We start from the raw sequence: 16907 nt of genomic DNA on the forward strand, positions 1-16907 counted from the left end.
ATTACTAAAAATGCTAAACATCATCTGAGCTTTCAGCAAGTTATGATCTTTTTGCTTGTGTAGGGTCTTGTCTCATTGTTGATGACTGCTGACTGATCAAGATGGTGATTACTAAAGATTGGGATGACTGTGTCAATTTCTTAAAATAAGACAACAATAAGGTTTGCCACATCACTTGACTCTTCCTTTTGCATGAGCATTTAGAGGCCATTTTAGGGCCATTAATTAGGAAAATTTCAATATTGTTGTTTCTCAGGGAATAGGGAGGCCCAAAGAGAGGGAGAAAGATGGGGAGTGATCAGAACACACACAAAATGTATCAATTAAGTTTACTATATCATATGGGCACAGTTCGTAGCACCCTAAAACAATTACAATAGTAACACCAAAAATCACTGATCACAGATCACCATAACAGATAAAATAATAGTGAAAACATTTGAAATAATGTGAAAATTACCACAATGTGACAGAAACATAATGTGAGCACATGCTATTGGAAAAAATGGTGCTGATTGACTTGTTCAATGCAGGGTGGCCACAAACTCTCAATTTATTAAAAACAAACACACTATCTGCAAAGTGCAATAAAATGAGAGATGCCTATGTTTTATTACCTTTCCCATACTCTGTAATCCAGTTAAACTAGCCTTCCCTCAGTTCCTTACATGTAGCATTCCGTCTTCCATTTCCATTCCAGGCTTGAACACCCTTTTCACATTCACTTCATAAAATCCATGTTTTCTTTCAAGATGCATCTCAGGGGTGGCCAGGTAGCACAGCAAGTAAGAGCACTGGCTCCAGTATCAGGATGACCTGGAGATCAAATCCTGGGCTCAGACACTTAGCACCCACCCAGAAACACCTGGCCGTGTAACCTTGAGCAAGTTACTTAACCCCAATTGCTTAGGGATGGCCAGGTGCTCAGAGAGTAAGAGTACCAGCTCCAGTGTTGGGATGACCTGGAGATTAAATCCCGGGTTCAGACACTCAGCACCACACCCAGAAATAACTGGCTGTGTAACCTTGAGCAAGTTACTTAACCCTGATTGCTTAAAAAAAAAGATTCATCTCAAATTCATCTCAAGATGCACCACATTTCAGATTAACCCTTTCCTGATTCTCACCTCAAAGTTTCTAGTGTTCTTACTCCCTTGCTTACCTGGTTTTTATTTGTATTTGTTCTTTTTAAAATGCAAGCTCCTTATGAGAATAGATTTTTTTAAAATTCTCTATATTGGTATACCAAGCACCTGACACAGTGCCTGGCACATAACAGGTGATTAATAAATGGTTATTGATTCACTGATTGCTTAAGGAAAAAGCAGTGGCTCAGAAAAGGGATATAGCTGGAGGGACAGATTTGGCAATGCCATTTCCTTTAGGGTATTCTTGGAATCACATATTTAGAGCTGGATAAGAGCATAGATGTCTTACAGACCCTTGTTTTATTCATAAGTATATGGGGACTCAACTGATTTCAGTGACTTACCAAAGGAGGGGCAACCTGGATTTAAAACCAGGTCTCTGACTCCATATCTAGCATTCTGTCCTCTGTGCCCAACTCTCCCTGATGAAAACCTCAAGTCACTGGCTTTAGGCATACATCAGTACAAGATATCAATCTGGTGGGGGAGAGGGGGACCATAAAAGCACAAACATACACATAAATGAAAAACACTTAGGGATTTTATGGACCACAAAGTCACCACCATACCCCAACTTTAGGGTGTCATAGAGTCTCACCTCTTTCCTAGAACAATAATTTTGCCAACCAGGTCAGTGCCCCATGGAGACAAAGAGTTTATGACCCATGACTGGAATGTACTTCCTTTTTACCTCCACCCCACATAGACTCTGTCTTTCTTTAAGTGACAGCTCAGACACCATCTCCTGTATGAAAACTTTCCATTCCTCCAACTGCTAGTACCTTCCCAGACAAGCTAACTTTTATTTTAAATAATTGGAATTCAAATTCAAGCTGACGATGAGCATATTCTTTCATAGAATAACTTCATAGCTAACTTTGGCAATAAGTATTAAATAATGGTTTTGTAACTCTTAGATTTCTGGTTTCTACCTAGCACATAGTAGGTGCCTAATAAACACTTGTTGATTTAACTTGTTATGCTGTCTTTTTTCTTTGTGATTCTAGGGATTTTTAACTGAATATATACAACTATCAAATTTGTCTGATCATGTGCAATAACAATGTTGTCATCAGTCTATATCATATTTTTATAGAAAACTAGAATCCTGGGGATCTTTTTTTATGTAATATACATGGGGGGCAGTGTTCCAAAGCTTAAAACTTAAAAATGCATTAAGAGCTTTGGATCACCTCTGTGTGTTTGTGTGTATAGAGACATAGACATAGACATAGACATAGACATATATACAAACATATTGCCAGTTCTTGATTAGCATAAGTGAACCTTTAGGCAAACCTTCCCCTCTCCTTGCAAGTTTTGCCCCCTCCATAGCTCTGCAGAGTAGCTAGAGCAACCTAGAATGGAAGATCCCTGGTGTAGGGCTGCTCTGGCACTGCGGCCATCCCTGCCAGGAGCCAGAGCCAGAGCCCTGGCCCTGCTCGACTCCTCACAGGGGAGTTATATAAAATGAGCACTGTATATACACATTCAACTCCTGATGGGCAGGGGTATATGTGTGTGTATGTGTGTGAATATGTGTGTATATATACATATACATAAGCACACATACAACAATATGTATGTATTGCATATGTGCTATTGTGTGCATGTATATATGCATGCCTACATATACTCGTGTGTGTGTATGTGTGTGTACAGAGAGAGTTCTTACTTTATGTAAGTGGATCTTTCTGCAGACCTCTACTACTTAAAGCAATTTTTATGTAATGTCAATTTGCCCAGGGGCTTGGGGAAAGGAGGAAGGGAGGCAGGAAGGGGATCATGTCCGTGGAAGTTTAGCACTTAGTCCAGCAACATGTGGGGGCAAGGGACAGCAGAAGGAGGAACATGGTGGGAGGCAGACATGTTGAGGCTGGAAGCAAATAGGAAAGCATTGCCTACATGAAGGAACAGGGACAGATATGTGGCATCCAGTGGAAGGAGAGAAGACAGACATGTGGGGACCAGATACAGGGGCTTATGGGCAAAGGGGGATAAAGGTTTCCTTTCCTGGAGGTCCTAGATAGCAATGGTAATCTCTCCCTGCATGTGTTATTCTTTCGTTTGGAGGGGTTTTCTTTCAGTTTTTTCTTTTCTTTTGGTGGTGGGGTGGGAGGATTTAGAGTGCCACAGAGAGCAAACAGAGAAAGAGAAAGACAGAGAGAGAGACAGACAGACAGACAGACAGACAGAGACAGAGACAGAGACAGAGAGACAGAGAGAGAGAGAGACAGAGACAAAGAGAGACAGAGAGAGAGAGAGAGAGAGAGAGAGAGAGACAGAGAGAGACAGAGAGACAGAGACAGAGAGAGAGACACAGAGAGACAGAGACAGAGACAGACAGAGAGAGAGAGACAGAGACAGAGAGACAGAGACAGAGAGACAGAGAGAGTGCGAGAGAGAGAGAGAGAGAGAACACAGTAATCCACAGTAAAATTAACATAGGGTTTTTTAATGTAAAGATGAATTTGCATAATATGAATTTACATAAAGTGAGAACTATCTATAAATATGCATTATATTATGTATATTCATTTACATGTTATATTTATTTATATTATATATGTATAACATGTACAAATATATCATATTATTTTAATATGTTATACAGAGCTTGGCACATAGTGTTATATAAATGTTAGATACTATACTATATATTCATTACATTTTTATTTATTTCATATTTGTTATTTATTTGTTGTCTTCCCCTTTAGAATGTAAGATCAGTGCAAATAAACATTGTTTCATCTTTTATAATTGTATTACCAGAGCACAGTATGGTGCCTGCCACAGAATTATGTGCAATAAATAATTGTAATAAATAAATATAATTTATTTAAATTATATTGTATTTATTTAAATTAATACAATAAATACAATTCAATGCATTGAACCAGAAGATGGAAAGATGGGTCACATCCTACTCTCTTGGTGATAGCCAATCCTTTGCTACCTCCAGCAAAACTCTGTTTCCCCTCTTGCCTATTATAGTTTAATAATCCCCACTCCATCCCACCATCACAACCAATGATGACTTGTGGATGCAACTTAACCCAAGCACCCACCCATTCATATTCTGAACTTACCTATTTCTACCAAGGACATCACCATCCTTCCAGTTTCCCAGATTCTCAACTTCCTCATTTTCATTTGACTTCAACTGAAAGTGCTCTCTTAAATGTACAAATGATGTCTTCATCCATCCTGAGCCCTTTGCAGCATGTCACTATTGGCCCCATTCTTCTCATAGATACTTGCTTCCTTTTGTCTGCATTGCTGAAAATGATGTAAGAATGTCATTTATAAAAGTTCTCATATAGGCTTTATTAGCAAACTTGGAAATAATCTTTCTAATTTGTTTGTAAATCTTTTTTCCAAATGAAGAGTTTTGAAAATATTTGTAAGAACTTAAAAATGTAATTCTTTTCAGTTAGCCTGTAAGAATAACTGATTGACATCAGGCAAGATATAAATTTACTATCTTCCTTTGAACAAAAACCTTTACATAATTATTGAGTGCAATTATAAAATGAGTATGTTTTCACTAGCTCAGACAATGCTACACTTCTTCCATTTGTATCTATGTATCTTTATGGGGTATAATTTTTAGCTATAACAGCATTTACAAGCAAGTATGAAAATAAAGTGAATTTAGAACTAGACTTCTAAATTGCTGTATTGCAAATTATTCAACTGAGACTTTCTTTTGATTTTTTATTTTAATTAAAACAGAAGAAAATGAGCATTTCCATATCTGCCACAAAATGCAAAAAAGTCTATATATAAAACCATTAATCTCTTTACCATCCTACATATACGTATATATAAATTCCATATATTCCTTTCAAAATTCTCCCATTTGCTCATATTTCCTCCCTCCTATTCACTTCTATGCATTTTAAATTTCTTTTAGTATCCCTTTTATGTTGGAGTCCCTTTTGCTAACCCTCCTCTTACCCTCAGCAAAAAGGAAAAAAGGAAAGAAACTTCATTGTAGTAAATACATGCCAGTAAAATGAATCCATGCAGGACAGTAGTATTGTCCATATATTCCCTTCTGCACCTTGAGTCCATCACCTTTCTGTCAGGAATTGGGTAACATGATTCAACACATCCTTTGGAGACCTGTTTGATCATTGGTTTGATCAGAGATCTTACATTTTTATAATTGTATTTCTTTCCAAATGTTGTCTTTGAATAAATCATTCTCTTGGTTTTGATTACATCATTATTCATCACTTTACACTCCCTAGTATTTTCTGAAATGTTTCTTAATTTTAATACACAATGATATTTTATAACTTTCATATACTTCATTTTTCAGTCACCAGAACTCCCACAGGCACTTGATTATAATTCTTTAGTTTTCTTTCCATTCATTCCCCCTTTAGGATCAGTAATTTTGCTTTGTTTTTTTTTTTTGCAATTATTCCTTATCAAACATTATTATTACTTTTAACCGTCCTCCACATAGCCACTTATTTTCCTATTGAGCTTGATGTATTTCCACATCAAATTCTATGTGTATGTTCAATTCTCTTTGTACAATTCATATAAGAATAGTTTTCATCTAATTCCCACTTCCTCTGTTCCTTCCTCCAAGTTTGTATATTGTCATTGATACTAGTTTTAAATGTCGAGTAGTACCCCATATCAAGTTCCACCCTTTTTATCATTTCCACATTATTATATGCCTGATCCTTTTAGCCTTCTTTCTCATTCCCTTCTTAAAGTCATCAGAATTTAACTGAGTGATTCTAAAATCTTCTGTTTTTTGTTATTTAGGTCCTTTAAAACCCTTTGAAGACACTGTGGTCTGAAAAGACACTTTTTTCTTCTATTACAATCATACAAGCCCATCAACTTACCTGAATAAACTTTCCTTTCTGCTTTTTTCTTGACTCATAGTTTACATTTCAATGATCCTATTTAGCTCTTATCTTTTCATCAGAAATGCTTGCATGTCCTCTATTCCTTTATAATTTTGTTTTCTTTATTGTTTCATCTACTGAATTGTGCTCAGCTTTGCAAGGTAAATTATTGGTTATAAGTCTATATCTTTTGACTATCATAACATCATCTTCCAAGATCTCCCTTTTTTATGCCAGAAGCTGTCGGGTCTTGTGTGATCCTGATAGTTCTTCTTTGGTACTTGAATTCCTTATTTCTGGATGCTTAAAGCATCTTTTCTTTGATTTGTAAGCTCTCCATTTTGCCTCTGATGTTCCTTGGACTTTTTGAGATTTATTCTGTTAATTCTTTCTATCTCTCTATCTTTTATCTATAACTTTTCCCTTCATTTCTAATACATTGTTCATTTATGGTTTCTTGAAATATTGCATCTACTTTTGTTTTTTTCTTAAATGATGGTTATAGAGGAGTACAGTGATTCTTCAACTATATCTCCTAGTTCTATTTTCTAAGTCAGATTTTTCTTTATATCAACTATCTTAATTTTTTTCATCTTTATTTGTCTTATGATTTTGGTATGCTTGATGTTCATGAAATCACTGATTTCTATTTTGTATATCATCATGTTCAAGAAATCCATTACTTGGATTTTCCACTTTCTTTCTAATTCTAATTTGTTCTAATTTCTAACTTTGTTAATTTATTCTTCTTAAAATTCTTTCCTCTAAAGGCTTGATTTTATTCATCTCTTGCTTCCTTTGTCCTAGGTATTCTTTTAGTCCTTTATTTTTTCTTTGAGTCTCTGTTTCCTACTAAGTTGGAATTTTGGATTTTTATGGATTTATATAATTATTTATAGTAATTTTTATCCTATTTGGTTTACTCATCTCTCCTGTATTAGTTCTGGAATTGAGGTTTTGTGCGATGGTCAGGTTTTATTTCCTATTGTATTTCAAGGTAGGGTGGTAAACCCTTCATGGTCTATACCAATGGTGGGAGAAACCTGCAACTTTGAGGCCACATGTGGCCCTTTGACTGGATCCAAACTTTACAGAGCTTTGCACAGAACTCAACCAAAGGGCTGCACTTGAGGAACTAAAGGGCCATGTTAGGCCTCGAAGCCACAGGTTCCCCTCCCCTGGTCTATACTTTGTTCACCTGAACTCCTGTATTGACTTCCACTTCCTAGGGTTATGTCCCACCCCAGATAAGGTTCAGAGCATTGGATCCACAGGGCCCTCCATGTAACATTAAGGCAAAAGGAAAGGAACTTCAGAGGCCTGGGGTAATCAAGTTTTAGTATGGTGAAAACCCAAACATGAGCAGCTCTCCAGAGGACTGCTACTATGAATAGCTTTAAGATTCTGATCACGTAGTATATTCAACTCTCTATTTATTCAGCAGTAAACTAAAGAAAAACACTCACAGAAACTAAAGTACAACATTCGCAATGACATAACATAACAAGTTATCACTAAAGTGGCCACATAGTTTTAAACAAGAGATATCATTCAGTAAGTCCTTAACTCAATCATCCTTAAGGAGTAATCCTTAAGGGACACAAAGTACAAAGGTAAAAATTTTCCCACCCCTAGGTTGCATTGTCTTAATCTTTCAGTCCAAAAGTCTTCTTCCTTCTTGATTGGAGATTAGTTTCCCATCATCCTTAAGGGGTACAAGGTACAAATTACAAAGTTCTCCCACCCTAGGCCAGAGTTAATTATTATCTTCTCAGTGAGCACTAAGTGAGTACCCAAGATAAAGTCTTTACATCTATGTACTAGGCTGGCTCCCAAATTCCATGGCTCCTCTTCCATGGGTCTAGTTCTTGCCTGAATCTACCCAACTGTCACCTGGATTCACAGGCAGGCAGCTCTCAGCTCCTTGTCCAGTTCTTTGTCCAGCTCCCATTCCATATTGAAGCTCACAGTGTCCAGTCCACTTCATGTCCTTCACACTTTCTGTTTCTGGGAAGACAAAGCTTAACAGAGCCAAAACAACATTCACACACATTGTTAGCATCATCACCAATTCGCTATTTGCCTGTGAAATCAACACATACTGACAAATAAGGTCTGAGAACTCAACACAAATCATCAGTATAGTCCCAGGACCTCCTCCTCCAGGACTTCTGTAAACAGATAAGAAGATCCATTTTCAGGGCTTCCAGTAAGATCCCAGGGCTTCTGTACAAAGTATTACAAACACAAATCAAAATAGATGGAACAGACAAAGAGAGTGCTGGCCACCACAAGTGTTCCCTTCTCAGTTCTGCTCTCTCCCAGCTTCTGCTTTTATATGGTCATGAGCTCCTCCCTATTCCACCCACCTCTTATATCCTTCCTGTTCCTGTCTTTGTCAAGTCCCTCCCACACTGTGGGTTTCACAAGTTCTGTTTCTTAACAAAGACTTGATATAATCACAGACAAAGCTCAACTGAGACAAGGTACTAAGTACTTGTTTGCTTGCCATTACATATGATCATGCCCATGCTGTTTGTAGACACTCCTGATGGCTGCCATGATCCCTAAGTTGTATTTCCTACCACCCTGACTTTCTTGAGGATATCGTCTGCCTTGGCCACCTCTAGATACAGACCCAAACTCTGTAGACTTCCAGTTTATTTACCTACATCGACCCTGTCTTCACTCATAGTCCCCTTTGTCAGTGGGTTTCTCAACGAGTTTTTATGCAGTTCTGGCATGGAAGAAGTTACTTACTATGGTTTCACCTTGGATTTCTTCATCAATGCATAGCCTGGTGTGATTTTTAGCATTTTTTTTCTGGAATAGATTGTAGAAGGGAAGTATGCTACTCTGCCTCTGGCCAGAAGCCTCTAAACTAACATAAAAAAGAATGTATATCACATCACTTTCATTAAAATTATAATTCATAATTATAGTTGAGTACAAATAAGTTTTATATGCTAATAAATAAAATAATTTCACATTGTGATTTCATCTATATCACATTTTACTGAGCTAGCCTGAAGATCACAGGTTCTGATACCAGTATGATGAATTGTTGATTGTAGCTGAACTACTCAGGCTGATTTCAGCCTTTGCCAAAGACCATGGCAAATCCCCTCTGATTTTTTCCAACCTCAAATTCCCACTTCCCTACCTTTCTCTTGTACTTATGTTATCTAGATGGCTCTCTTAGTCTACATCTCCCATATCTAATGCACCATATAATAAAATACCTCCACTGTTTAATCATATGCAGTGACATAACTTTCAATAACCCTTACTCACCTTTCCAAATATCTTAGGTTCAGTAAAAACTGCTTTTAGTTAAAACAAATAGTCTTTCATGGTAGGAAAATACAGGTTCAGAATCATGAGCAGGGCATGCACAAATGGGTATAGAGGAAAGACTTAAGTAGATCTTTGCTTCATTTTGCTCTCCAGTCCTTGCCCAAATCTAACTTGACCCATAAAGGTTGTAGTTACAAATTAAAAGTCAAATAGACCTTGGAAAGTGTTAAAGGTAGATGAAAAATGGCAAATGATAGAAAGAACAGTTTCAAAATCTATCACCCGGATCTTCTCCCTGTCCCCACATATACAAATAAACCTCTTTATTTTGGGTTAGGAACAGTGTCAATGGCAGAAAGAGGATATACAATACTTATCTCCATTCTTACCCCCATTCCGTCTTCATATTCCCACACAATAAGTTTCTCACTATTATTTTAAGAGAAATTCTAAAAGCAAATGATCAAATGGCATCAAGGATATTTTGTGATAAATTTTCATGTCTCCTGCCAAGGCTTTTCTTTCAACTTCAACATTCATCTTGACTCCACTCTCTCTTATTGTGGGTACCCCACCAAACATGCTGAATACCTTTCTGTCTTCCACTCATTATGCTTCTTCCATCTCTTCTCTATAGTATAGTATTGAATTTCTTTACTTTCTGATTATTTCATAAGATCTCTTTCTTATCACTTTCTTTTTCTGTCCCAAGAAATACACATATTAGTGGGGGTGGGGGTGCTGGTAATGGTGATGGTGGCAGTGGTGGTAATTTCCCTTCTCTACACAATATTTTGTAAAATAAACACATCATAAATATAAATATATATATATATATACACACACACACACAGGCATCTTTCTATCTGTCAGTCAATCTATCTATCTACACACATATCCATACACACATATGTATGTAGATATAGATATACAATTTAATGAAATTTTATCTGCACACTGACCAAAGTATATACACCTACCTGTATTTATTAAAAATGAAGGTGCAACAGAAGTTAAATTCTACCTTGAGAATATTTAATAATTTCAAAATTCATTCATCCAACTTACTTTCAGTCTATATTGAAGGATCACCCTTGCTAAGTTAAGTAATAAATGGGAAAAATACGGAATTTTTAGATCAATAACTGAAAATATTGAGCAATTTTTCATTCATGCTATCATGATGTAGGAAATTTAAGTACACTTATATATTTTCACTTCCTGGCAGATGTTAATGTTAACTTACTTATATAATGCTTTCAGGTTGGCAAAATTTTATTATAACCACTTTGTTATGTAGATACTGAAATATTATTTTTCACAAATGAGGTGCTGTCACCTAGAAAGGCTAAATATATTGCCTAGAGTCACACATCTGCAAAGTACAAGAAACAGGACTTGAACCCACACCTTCCAACACCAATTCTAGTGTTCATTCTCATATAATTCTTGGGTTTGTCAATGACTTGAATGGAGGCAGAAGTGTTTGGAAACCATAATCATAAAACGTTAGCATGAGAAATGATCTCAGAAGCCATCTAATCCAATTCCCTATATGAAGCATGAATGTGGTTCTACATCATTCCAAGCAGTTAATCATCTTACTTCTGCTTAGTTTGGTTTTTAGATGATTAAGATGACAAGAGAGTAACTATGGCAACAAAGTTAATGAATCTTTTAAATAGTTTTCCCTGATGTCCAACACAATAGTTCCTTAGCTGTTCTATACATATGCAAACAAATGCAAAAACAAAGGTGCATACATGTACATGCTTCTGTTATTAAATTCAACACACAAAACTAAAAGAGCAATAGAAAAAGTAATAGTCAATTCTTTAATAATAGTAATAATAAGCAAATGATGACAGGGAAGAACATTAAAAAGAAACAAAAAGAATGAAGGAAGAAATAATAGGAAGATTAAGAGCAAAATTAGAAATTGAGACTTCAAATGCATGAATCAATTCCCAGAGAGTAATGTGTGTATATTGAAAAGTGAGTTGATAACCATGTGTAGCACAAGATGTGTCTAGAGTAGCCCACATATGTTCTGAGTATCTGTATTCCAATTCTTCCTCTTACTGATATTGAGTCTCCAAAGTTAGACTAGCTATATCTTCCTCCTGAAGGTTCTAGGGATACCCCCCTACAAGAAAATAAGGGTGGCTTTCATAAATGCTGCCAACTCAAGCCTCCACTGCATGTTTTCCCCACTCCCAAGATTATCAGTTAGGAAATAATTTTAGAAGGGGTTATTTACCAAAGTTGTACAATATAAGGGGCGGCCAGGTAGCACAGTGAGTAAGAGCACCGGCTCCAGTGTCAGACTGACCTGGAGATCGAATCCCGGGCTCGACACTCAGCACCACACCCAGAAATAGCTGGCCGTGTAACCTTGACCAAGGTACTTAACCCCAATTGCTTAAAAAAAAAATAAAATAAAAAAATAAAACAAAGTTGTACAATATGAAGAGCTAGTACAAAGCATTCTTCCACAAATTCCTCCTCATTTACTTTAAGTAGGATGGGGCTAAGTAAATAATCAACCTCACCATTATATTTACTTGAAGAGTTAGCTTCTATGACTTGCTTGGTCTTACTTATACGTGGTATCTAGGGAGAAAGTGGGTTCATTCTTAAAGTGCCCATGTGGCAAAAGAGGTAACTCCGTTTTTGATTGCCAAAAGTCCTTTTTTTGAAATTGGTGGGGTCCTCAAGAAGTCCACCTTAAGCATGGTGAATCTGTGTCATTTGTCTTGAAATCCCGAGCCACTGTTAGGGAACTTGATAGATTGCCATCAATTCCCAGAAAACTGACAAGAAGTACAAAATCCTTGAGACCCTCAAAGCTCCCAAGGTCTTGACCTGGTCAAAGGAGGTGATAAAGTAAGAGGACACTTGGCCAAAGTTGAAGTTTGGGCCTAGCCTCTCCTTTCTCCTGCCTTAAGCTCTTCCTCCTCAAGGGTGTCCTTTTCTATCTAGTTTGATAATTTATAGATGACCCTTGAGGCATGGGCAAGTCTCTTTGATCTATCCAGACATGATTCTTGTCTAATATGATCCCCAGTTCAAAGGAGTTTTTGAACTTAGTCTCAGGCCTAAGAGTGAGATTGATTGTGTATCTTATTTATTTTAAGTAGGATAGGACTGAGTAAATCAATCAACCTCACCACGATATTAGCTTGAAGAGTTAGCTGCTAGTAGTCTGCTTTCTGGACTTCATGTAATGCCTATTATAGTGATGTTATATCAAAGGTCTGAAGAAAGCTTCTTCTTCCCAATAAGAAACCTTTCCCAAAGCATCTTTGCTTAGCTTCCTTCTATTCAAAGGGAAAAAATAACATTCTTCTAGAAAGTCAATTCCTCCCACTATAAAAGTCAAATGACCTATAGCCAATCTAACCTACATACTATTTCTTTTACACACCATTCAGACTTCATCATCAATCAATCAAATAATAAACATTTATCAAATGTCCACTATGCCAGGGAGCATGCTAAGCACTGGGGATACAGAGACAGGCAAATGATAGTCCCTGCCCTCAAAACATTTTTAATCTATTAGGGGAGACAAGATGCATACAAATACATACAAAGTAAGCTGGAAATAACAGATGGAAGGCACTAGAATTAAGAGGGGTTAGAGGCTTCTAGTAAAAGATGAGATTTTAGGTGGGACTTAAAGGAAGCCAGGGAGGTTCCCATGGCTTTGTATAGTCTGTCCTTTATGCCTGACTTCCCTTTCTTCCTCACCTCTGTCGCTTAAAGTACCCACCTTCCTTCAAGGCATGTGCTAAACTCTTACATGTAGCTTTCTCCGATCCCCCAGCTGCTAGTCCCCACCAAATTACTTTGTACTTATTTTGTCTATATTTTGTACTCATAGACATGCTGTCTCTCCCTATAAAATGTAAACTGTATGAGGACAGGGACCATTTATTTCTTACTTTGTACCTACAGCACCTAGCACAGTGCCTGAGACATAGTAATCACTTAATAAACTATTATTTAATGGTGGACTGTAATTTTTTTTGCAGTTTTCTGAATAAAAGAGTCCTTTCTATGCAAGTTCAAGGATATCAGTTTAAGTCTCCTCATATAAATTTTAATACTGGTAGAACACCTTGGAAAACTGACCTTTTCTAGCAGTACTGATATTTCCTCCCACTCTATATGTCACATTGAAACAGCAAGTTCTTGCATGAGTTATACATATACTTAGCTCCTTAGTAATAATGAAGGCAGACGATTTAGAAAAAAAGGGATAGGGAAACAGTATAGCCCAGGATCGTGTGGGTGTTTGTGTGTGAGTATGTTTTTGTATACACATCATGTCTGAAGTGCTAAGAAGTTCTAGAATAAGAACCTACCTTACTTTGAGATAAAGATGATTTCTCATTTGATACATAATTACAGGAATGTCCCTAAAATATTAATAATAATAATAACTCACATTTATGTTTCACCTTAAGTTTTACTAGCCTGCTATAATGCCTGAAATCCCCATTAAAAATTCATTCCTTTGGGTTAGGACATTATTACCTTCAGGAATGCATTTTTAAAATGTAGATGTTTTGCTTCTTAGAGGGATGAAAAACAACTAGACTTTATATAGAATTTTTAGGTTTGAGAACATTATCCTGACAACAGCACTAAGACATGGTAGCCAATACTGTTATTTCCATCTCTCAGATGAGGAAACCGAGGCCTAGAGTTTCAGTGACATGTTCAAGGTCATACTGCTAGTAAAAGACTGAGGCAGGATTCAAACTTAGGTCTTCCTGAATCCAAGTCCAATGCTGTAAACATGGTACCATATAGCTGCCTTTAAAATACTTAGCCATCAACACCTCTGAGTAAATTAGTTTATCAAGTGATTTTTGCATGGGAGGAAGAGATGACATAAATCTGAAATATGGGGTGCTTCTGAGTAGGCCCAACCAAATTTGGGCACCATAGTTGTGGGCAACCAAAGGTGAAAAAAACAAGAACACCTATCAAATCCATGATTCAGAGACATTGTGAATCTCTCTTGAAGGATATTCTAATACCTAAATGGGTCCATAATCTCATGGATTTAGGTGACGCTTACAATAATATAGGTTGCAAATCATCCATACCTTCCCATTCTGTTAAACCCCTGTCCATGGCCTTGCATAAGTTGATCAAAAAGGTTCTACTCTATCTGCTGGAGATCTTGGATCACCTGCTTCTTGAAATGGTAAGTACCAGGGGACATAGACTGTTTGGTGGTTGTCTTTGAAGTTCTCTCATAACCGGACTATCTTTTTTTTCTCTCATGCATTTCTTTGATGCCATCCTTTACTCCAGTTCTCATTCATGTTGTAACTCCTTCCTTCTTATGTGATACCTCCTTCTCACACTCACATTCTGCCATGTTATTGCCCTGAGTGATGCTCATTTTCAGTTCTTTGAAGACTGTGGCATCCCATGACTAATGATCATACAACCAAACCAGCAGATGTGCTTTTTAACCATGTAAGCTTTCTCTACCAATACAGATGGACATTTTGGTTAACTTACAGAGTTATCTGGGCAATGAATGACTTGCCCAACGTCACACACCCAGTATGTGTCAGAGGGTAGATCTGAACCAAGGTCTTCCTGACTCTTAGTCTAACTCTCTATCTATTCTACTATGCCGTCTCTCACTGGTCAAGCATTTAATAAATGCTTATTAAGTGCCTACTGTATTCCAATTACTGTGCTAAATGAGGACACAAAGAGAGGCAAAATAAAACCCTATTCTTAAAGAACTCATGGTCTAATGCAGGTGGGGGGCAGGCAGGGAATGGCAACGTGCAAACAACCATGTACAAACAAGATATACACAGGATAAATTTAAAATAGTTAAAGAGGGAAGACACTAGAATTACAGGGGTTCAGAAGAGGCTTTCTGTAGGGTGTAGAATTTTAAACGAGACTTGAAGGAAGCCAGGAAAATCAGGAGGGAAGGATGCAAAGGGAGGACATTCCAAGTGTTGGACACAGCCAGTGAATGTGCCTGGAGTCCGGAGATAGTCTGGTTCAAGGAACAGCAAGGAGGCCAGTGTCACTAGATCACAGAGTAAGGGGAGACGTATCAAGGTATAAAAAGACTGGAAAGGGGGGGGAAGAGCAGGTTATAAGTAGAATAATGACTTTAAAATACAGGCCATTGTTACAGGGAGAAATCTGGGGTCACTAAATATAAAGATCTAACTGTAATCAGTACTGTTGGCCTTCTCTTTTTTCATTCTGGTCTGAAATATTTGAGCTTTGTATCATCTGTCTGAGCTATATGTAGAGATTATCCAAATGCATCTAATAATTTGGAAACTAGATCTACTCAATCCATTTGATTTCTCCTTTATGTGTGATTAGACCAAACTCTGGTTTGAAATGTTATGTATCTTGGCTAGGAAACCCTTCAGTTTTACAGGGCTTGAGACAATGAACATAATATCAGCAAACTGGGACATCTGGTAGAAGTCACCATCTATTGGGTCATTATCTTCAATTTTGATACTATATTAGATCTCCTTCATAGCAATGGTAAGTGTCTTTGGGAGAAAGAGGAAAGGAACTTTATTAGGCATTTATTAAATGCCCTCTATATGCCAGGCACTGTACTAAGAACTTTGTAAATATTATCTGATTTGTCAACAGACAGCTCTCTGTTTTATGACTGACATGATATTAATGAACAGAGGGTCATTGAAAATGGTTATTTCTATTTTATTATATGAATGGGAGATATCTTTTTTGAAGAAAACTGTTAATGCACTTTACTCAATCCAATGATTTTATAATCATCAAACAATAAGCACAGAGAGTATATTCCCTATAATTTTTATCGTTTTTATTATTCTGAAAATGCATCATAGACTTAGAGCTAGAAGGCAGTTTAAAAGTTGAGTGCAACACTTTCATTTTTTACCAATGCGGAAACTGAAGCTCAAAAAGATTGTGACATGCCCAGGGTAACACATCCAGTAAGTGACTAAGGCAGGATTCTGAACTAGTTCTTCCTGATTCCAAGTCCAGTGTTCTATCCTGTACCATATATTTAAAAGATCATAAAATCTGAAATTTTTCCTTCACCTTTTATATCTTCCTTTTGAAGATTAACAATTTACTAATTAACACAGAGCCATGACCTAGGGTCCCAAGGAATGGAGTCATAACAATCAAGTTTAATTCAGGGAACTTCTTGAAAAAGTTCTTATTTCTTTTTTATTCATTATGCCCTAACTCAGACTTTTCTTTGTGAAAATCTCCAAATAAGCTCATACTCAGGTTTCTACAAATGTGGGTAACAGACTCCCCAGTTTCCATGCAAAACTCAAGGTAACAAATGCAAATCGGATAGTCTTTTTTCACCCTACAGAAAGATATAGAAAGGGCAAAGGATTCACAGGAACCTGTAAAAATATTTTAGAAACCCAAAGCACATCAGGCTTTAATAGTAGCCCATCAATACTTGCTCAATGGAACTGACTTTGGGATTGCCATGAGGATTACACTTTCACATTCCAGTTTAACTCCTTTCTTCCAAAAGTTTCAGCATACTCCCTCTTTGACTTAA

The sequence above is a fragment of the Petaurus breviceps genome, unplaced genomic scaffold (genome assembly GCF_028583685.1).
Source record: "Petaurus breviceps papuanus isolate PSGF00001 unplaced genomic scaffold, PetGlider_PUasm1.0 90849, whole genome shotgun sequence".
NCBI classification, from domain to species: Eukaryota; Metazoa; Chordata; class Mammalia; order Diprotodontia; family Petauridae; genus Petaurus; species Petaurus breviceps.